Source organism: Corvus kubaryi, unplaced genomic scaffold (assembly GCF_017639235.1).
Source record: "Corvus kubaryi isolate FWS band 111438036 unplaced genomic scaffold, C.kubaryi_AGA036_p1.0 128, whole genome shotgun sequence".
Lineage (NCBI taxonomy): Eukaryota > Metazoa > Chordata > Aves > Passeriformes > Corvidae > Corvus > Corvus kubaryi.
Genome location: NW_024580663.1, coordinates 1,195,294 through 1,203,025, shown reverse-complemented (window position 1 = coordinate 1,203,025; position 7,732 = coordinate 1,195,294). Strand labels below are relative to the sequence as shown.

Sequence of the window (7,732 nt, the reverse complement as noted above, 5' to 3'; positions counted from 1 at the left end):
GAGCAGGATGGGCACACACACACCCCCAGGAGCAGGATGGGCACACAGCCCCAGGAGCAGGACGGGCACACACACACCCCCAGGAGCAGGACGGGCACACACCCCCAGGAGCAGGACGGGCACACACACACACACAGGAGCAGGATGGGCACACAGCCCCGGGTAGGATGGGCACACAGCCCCAGGAGCAGGATGGGCACACAGCCCCAGGAGCAGGATAGGCACACACACACCCCCAGGAGCAGGATGGGCACACAGCCCCAGGTAGGATGGGCACACACACACCCCCAGGAGCAGGATGGGCACACAGCCCCGGGTAGGATGGGCACACACACCCCCAGGAGCAGGATGGGCACACACACACACACAGAGTGGCAGGACAGGCACACACAGCCCCGGGTAGGATGGGCACAGACACCCCCAGGAGCAGGATGGGTGCACAGCCCCGGGTAGGATGGGCACACACACACCCCCAGGAGCAGGATGGGCACACACAGCCCCAGGAGCAGGACAGCCCTCCGTGTGTCCCCAGACTGGCAGTGTAGCTTCTTTCGGGAGGCTCAGCACACCGGGATCGATTGGAAATATTAAGTACATTCAGTGCTCAGCTCCCTGGTTTCACTTGATGATGCTTTTCATGAATTCAGGCTAATTACTTAATGACAATGAACAAACAGCATTTCAACACCTTTTCATGTGTAAATACCCTTAATGCAAGGTTCTCTTGATTAAAAGCAAATATCAACAGCGAGGTTAAGGAGAAAAGGGAAGGAAGAAAGGAAGGAAGGAAGAAGCCTCTCTTTGTCCCCCTGCTGCCCCCCCAGCTGAGGCTTCCTCTCGCTGGGAAGCTATTTTCATGCACTAACTCCACTAGTTTCTCTGGAGACAGAATTAGCCCCTGTAATATAAGCTCTCACTTGTCCTCCTCTTCCAAAATTCAAGATAAAAAAAGACCTCTTCTGATAAGTTAGGATAATATGATTAGTTTATAGAATAGTTCACTGAAAAATGTTTTGTTTCTTACTTGATATGGGACAGAATCTAAACTAGTATGACTTAAAAAAACCCCATATATAAATATATATACACACACACCTCATTCTAAGGGGTAATTTGGTTTCTTTAGCCAGAAGTACCATATTGCTATTTATACTCTATTATGAAATTATATGTAAATATTTGCAGATCTATGCAGTGATGGTGGTACTCAGATGCCACAAGGGTGGGGGGGTGGGGGGTCTGCAAAGGATTACATTATTTTTAAGTCAACTGCTCAAATATTGTAAACATTCTAACCAAAGCTAAAAGATGCAGAGGGATGGAGAATTATTTTATATATATATACATGTATGTATAACTAAAAAATGTGTTGTGTCCAATGCTGCAGTGTTAAACAATTACCAGCACACCCTGATGAAGAAACGAAATTCCTCACAGTGTTGCCATACCTTGACCAAATCCATAATTACAGTATGCTAATTGTGATGTACTAAACTATCCTACAAACTTTTTAAACAGAAGAAACACTGCATAAAAATCTGTTTGCTATTTCACTCTGCTTTTCTCTCTATATTACCACTTAGTGAGGTATTTAGGGTGCAATTATACAACAGTTTGATGTTTTCTTGTGAGATGAATTCGTCCAAGGCAATTATAGCAAGATAAGTAACTTCTGTTAAAATTTTACATAAAGGTTTTTCAATGGCTGGTTTTGAAGATATTAATTTGCATCATTTTACTTTTACATACAGTGCCCTTATTATAAAACCAATATTTTGTTTATTTCCCTTGACTCTGTACTTTAATGGAAGAGATCCAGTGAAGCCTAATGGATTTCCATGGAGATACCTTTGAACTCTTGTTACTGTTAATTCTAGGATGAGTCCATTTACACCTGTTCTGGGAAATTAATTACTGCTTTTAACTGACTAAAAAAAATCCTGTGGGGTAGGTGGACAAAGAGCAGATGTTCTGTATGATTATATCTCATGTGAAGCAGAAGGCCAGAGCTAAGCTGAGAAATACAAACCCATATTGGTGCCCAGGGGTATTTAGCTGACTGTAGGAAGACTTGCTTTGCTCCTTCCCATAACTAAGTGCTCACAGCTCTTCTGAGGCCCAGGATGCTGCTCTAGGGGCAGGTGAGGGAGCAGTGAGTGGGCACTGAGTGGGCATTGAGTGGGCAGTGAGTGAGCATCGCTCTCCCTGCCTGTGCACCTCCCTCACCCCACGCTGCTCAGAGCTGGCACAGGTCAGCTCTGGGAGCCTGGGGAGGAGGCACTTAGGGATGACTTCTACCTACAGCTGCAGGGCACCAGCACAGACAAAGTTATCACTGAGCTCGTTAATTATCCTGGCAGCCAAATAATCTGGCTACGCTGCCATCCCCCATCAGATGTCACCACTGAACTCCGAGGGCCTCGGCTGCAGCTGCAGGAAGCAATCCCACCCCCTCCCTGCAGGCCCTGCAGAAACCCTTGCTCTAAGGCAGCTCAAGGGGCACCACGTCAGTCTTCCAACAGGAACAAGAAGTGGCTGCTTGATGAAGAGCTGAGGCTCCTCCAGAGGAGGTGCTCTGCCAACACCCCAGCTCCGTCCCACTCCATCTTTATGAGCTTGTAATTACACCCAAGAAGAGCAAAGACAGATGCTCCAGCAGTGCTGGATTTAACCCTCGTCTCCATCCCTGCCACTCACGGCAATTTTCCAAGCATTAAAGCACTGTTCCAGCGCCTCTCCAAGCAAACCCACCCAGGCACCCAACTTCTCCCTCCCACCAGCACTCCCAGTTTCCACTGGTCCTGCAGTGCTTGGCTTGCAGACAGCAAAGCAGGATGCCAGCAGGCACAGCCCAGCACCGTTCCCATTCCCGCTCTGTACTCCACACTCATCCACAGCCCATCTCCCAAATGCCGTGGTTTACGTCTGCTATTTCCAAGCCCATTTGTTGCCAGGTTCCGGGAATAAGCAAAGCAATTCTGCAAACATTACATTTAGGGTAACAGGTATCATAAAACTCACAGAATGTCAAACACTAGCAGTGAAGTCAACTTGAATTCCCTGCGGAGGGACAGCAAGCACCAGGCAGAGCCATCGTTCTACACAAGGACACAGCCAGAGGCTGTTAATATTTTTTATTTTAAAGTTACTGTCTTCCATTTGCAATTGCTTGTGACTCTTCCAGGCAAGGAGGGGATTGGAATAATTGTGCTACTCTGCAGTCTCTGATTTATTTTGTTGATGGAACAAGAACCACGATGATTTGGTTTAAATTAATCGTATTTCAGTAGAAGCACTGGGTGATGACAGGAGCTTGTTAACTTGCCCTCCCCAAATACCATCTCTGCTGCACAGCCTCGGTTTGTACAGATCCTACATTGCTTACAGGTGCTTCAACACCCCGAGGCACAGCCTCAGAGGTCTTTGGGTCTTTTAGAAACAGAATTTCTTGTACTGCTCTTGAGGTGCTTGTCCCATCCAAAGATCTCCTCCAGCCTCGCTGATCTCCAGGCAGCTTCTCCTGCTCCCCTCCCTCACGTCAGTGAAATGGAAACCCAGCAGCACAAGTTCAGGTTTTGAGTCATCCTCCTGAACAGGCTGAATTAATGCTCCCAGTTAGTCGCTCTGCATTAGATCAGTGTTTAAATGCACACAAGTAAAAATTACCCGATGAAGGGTAAAATGGGTGAGTGTTCAGTCTCCAGCTGAAGTGTTCTCTGCACTGAGCTCCCGTTCCCTATCAGATGGAAACAGAACAAATGCTGCTCCAGCAGTGTTTGGTTTTGTTTGCTTCTCCCCCAAGCAGAAATGATGCGATTTTTCAGTGATCAGCCACATGCAAATGTGAGCCTCTGAGCTTCTGTCCCATTACCCCCTTAGAAGACAGGGGCCTATTGCTACCTTGTAAAACCAGAAACATCCTGTGGCTTTAAACCAGAAATCTGCACTACACACTTATTTTTAATGTGTCTAAGATAATTTCTGTACTACTCTAATGGAAATAAAGTTGATTTAATTTTGTGATCTGTGTAGCTATCAAAATCCATCTGTTCAGACCTATGAAACTTACCCAGGAGCTGAATTTCATCTTTCTTATGAAGTTTTCCATAAAAAATTAAACAAGTTCAGAAGGGGATACAGTATTTCTCCTCCCCCTGAAAAAGGAACAAGCAAGGAAACAACAGAAACCAAAGGCAGCAGCTCCTCCCTCCCCACACCTTCCTCCACTGCAAATGTCCCAGATGCTAAAATTGGTGCTGGGCTTTGCTTTTTAAGGCACCACGTTAGCAGGATGCTTAGAGATAATTTCAGAATCAGCTGGAAATTCAGCATTTCACATCTTGTGTAAAATTATTTTGAGAGGCATCTAGGGAAAGGTACCAAAAGCTTTGAGGGGTATAATCAGGCCCCAGATGGGGTGAAACACCAATGTACACCACTGTGCAAGCAGGTTGTACACCACTGTGTAAGCACTGAGAAGCTACACCTGCCATCCCCCAACCACTCCTTTGTAAAAAGCCAAACAAAACCCACCCCGTTTTTCTTTTTACTAATGAAAACACTAGTAAGTGAACTATTCTACCAGCTTAGCAACCCAAGATTACAGAGAGTCCTCGATGCGTTGTGTTTAAATTATGTTTCAAGAGCCAACTTCTGGTGGGAGGGGGTGTGAGTAATGGAGTAAAACAAGTGCAGTGTACAGAAGCATTTTGTTATTAAAATTGTGTATACTGTAAAACTGAATTTGCCTCTTTCTTCCTCCCTTTTCAAGCAGAGGTGTCAAAAGCTCACTCTTTCATGGTATGTTAAAACCAGTCTGCACCCACTGTCCCAAGCAGGCAAGTCAGGTTTGGGCCATTTGCCAGAGTCACACCAAATGCAGCACCTTCTGTTGCACCACAGGGAGCAGGGCTGCACGGGCTCCTCCCAAACCAGGTGTCTCTTGATGAGCAAAACCTGTCTGAATGAGCAGGCTGGGAGTGAAAACCAAACCAAAGCCAAACTCTTGCCTCTGGAGTAGCTGGATCGGGATCACGGCAGGCACAGCCCGGCCGAGCTGCCGAGCCCTGGCTCTGCCCCTGGGTGGTCCCTGGGTCTGCAGGGACACCACCATGGCCACCTGTGGGTCACTGCGCCAGCCAGGAGCTGGCATTTCCAACGGGACCGCCCTGCCAACAGTTCAGCAAGGACAAAGAGCCTGTTAGGTTTAGAGGTGTCACACAGTGAGACATCCCATCAGCTCTGAGTCACAGCCCTCCAGGAAGGGCCACGAAAACATTCCGGTACAAGCAGTGTTCTTTCCATGGGCTACCAGAGCGGACACAGCATTCAGAGCCACCAAGCCTCAATACCACGGGAAGGATTCCTGGGTTTGAGAAGTGACAAGTTCATGGACACAGCCCAAAAGCCTTGATAGAGAACTGAACAAAAGAGCAAGTTTCAGGATGTTCCAAGATGATTACACGCACCGAACCGCCAGCTAAAATCATTTTAGTAACTAAGCATTAGCTGCATTTACTTTTTTATCAAAAGGTTTGGCTGGAACAAGTTCTCAAGGGTTTTAAATGTCAGTTGGCAAACTGCCTCTCAAATCCTTGTAATACTTCAGAGCAGCACATGATATATCTATTTTTTTAAACTCTCAGAGACTAATTTTACAAGCAAAAGCATCTCTCAACTACAAACCCAGTTGTTCTCACAACCAAAGGTAACGTACCTCAGAGAAAAACCAGTATTCTGAATACATTATGCAAAACCTTTAAATCCAATTAGTAACAAGGAAATGTCAACATCACTAGCAACTTACTCTTAAATGCAGGCTCTGTTAAGACAACTGCTAAAAAATTGAGATTCAAGAATTTGACTGGAGAGGATTGCACAAATGAACTGAAAACTGCAGCACTGGGAAACCCTGACTGCCCTCCAGTGAATGTCCAGGCTAAGGGACAGGATTCAGTGTGAGTATTCACCCACCACAAAACCCTGATGTCAGTATTTTCTGTAATCTGTTCTTAAGGAAAAGCTCTACAAAATCATTGTTACCTAATCAAAAAATTCATTACCATGAAGATTTTAGGAGATTTTATTAAAATGAGTTAAAGCTCTATTTGTCATATTTGACATAGGATTCACATGGTCTGGGCCTTATTTTGGATGAAATGTTTTTACAGTGAGGGTGGTGAGGCCCTGGGATAGGTTACCCAGAGAGGTGGTGGATGCCCCTTCCCTGGACACATTCAAGGCCAGGCTGGACAGCACTTTGGGCAATCTGATCTAGTTAAAGCTGTTCCCACTCATTGCAGGGGGCTGGACTGGGGTGGCTTTTAAAGGCCCCTTCCCACCCAAACCATTCTGTGATTCTATGAAACAGGAAAGTGACAAGTGTCTCATTAACAAATTTCTGGGTTTACTTCTGTGATGCACAACTCCAGAGGTTTGGCTGCCAAGGGTACTGAGCAAACCTTTCTGAGCTGACAGGTAACCAAACCCTGCTTTCAGCTCTTCAGCAGGTGTTAATCCACAAGGTCTGTAATTTGACTTTTTCTTCTAAGTCTGCTAAAAGGACAAGAGTTAAACACACACAAAGTTGAGACCTTCTGAACAAACAGCATAAAAACCAGGAGCAAGAAGCTGAACCATGACCAGAGGGGAACATCCCTTTAGTTAAACCGAAGCTCTTCTCCACAGTATGTAACACTTCCAGTGTAAACAGGCAAAATAAAGGGTATTCTCTGCTACCTGCATGTTTAAATGAAGGAACAAATCTTTCTTTTATAAAACCAAAGTATTTCTTTTAAATGCCATGGAAGTAACTTCCCCATTATCTCCCAGCAAACTCTGCTCCTTGCACACTGAATACTCAAGCAAACTGGACACACAGGAGGTGCTGGTTTTCCCTTCCACCATTCCTTACCCCAAAGGGTGGGCAGTGCAGCCACTGTTTGACAGAGGTACATCATGCTTTATACCAGTTAAAAAACCAGCCATATTTCATGGGAAGTCTTGGAGTAAGTGGAAAAGGTTCATCCATCAAAAAGGTTCTTAAATAATGAATGAGTCATAATTCTTTACAGTCAAAAGCAATTAATTTTCTGTATTGTAATCAGGAGAATAAATCTGAAAAATCCCTTCTAATGGCTCTGAACCTGAAGGTAGTGTTGCAGCTGAATTTTTAATCTTAAAATACAGGAGCAGTGAGGACTTCTGCTGTTTAAACATACAATCTTTTACCAAATAGAACAGCTTTACTGCATATCTAGTAGGTAGAATGGGTTTCGTGAGACTACATGAGATTAAAGACAGCACTAGATACAGGAAATGCATTTCAAGCAGAAAGGTCCTTCTTAACTATATAGCCACTAAAATACTTGAAATATCCTTTATGAAGTGTACAAAATACTCAGAAAATCTTACTGCAAGAAGTAGTTTTACTTATATGTTTGCAGAGAGCTAAAAACATTGAGAAGCGCGTTAAGGTGGAATCCAGCTCAACCCTACAGCAACTATTCCTATTAGGATGCATTTGCTCTCTTTCCCACTAACTCCTAATAATCCATCACATATCCAGAACCTCTGCCTCAAAAGCCATGTGCTGTTAGCTGGGACTATCAATTTCTGCCCTCAAATGGATTGTTTCCACCCTCACACCGCTTTAAGTTTTAATTCTTTTAGAGGAAAAAAACCAGTAAAATTAATAGAGCTCTTAGTAAAGCTAATAATGACACAGTCTGCT

At 44.9% G+C, this 7,732-nt stretch overlaps 1 protein-coding gene across 1 annotated transcript in view; it reads right to left on the bottom strand.

Moving 5' to 3' along the window:
- Positions 1-7,732, bottom strand: part of CTNNA1 (catenin alpha 1) — a 105,246-nt gene that overhangs the window by 62,110 nt on the left and 35,404 nt on the right. The window lies entirely within an intron of this gene.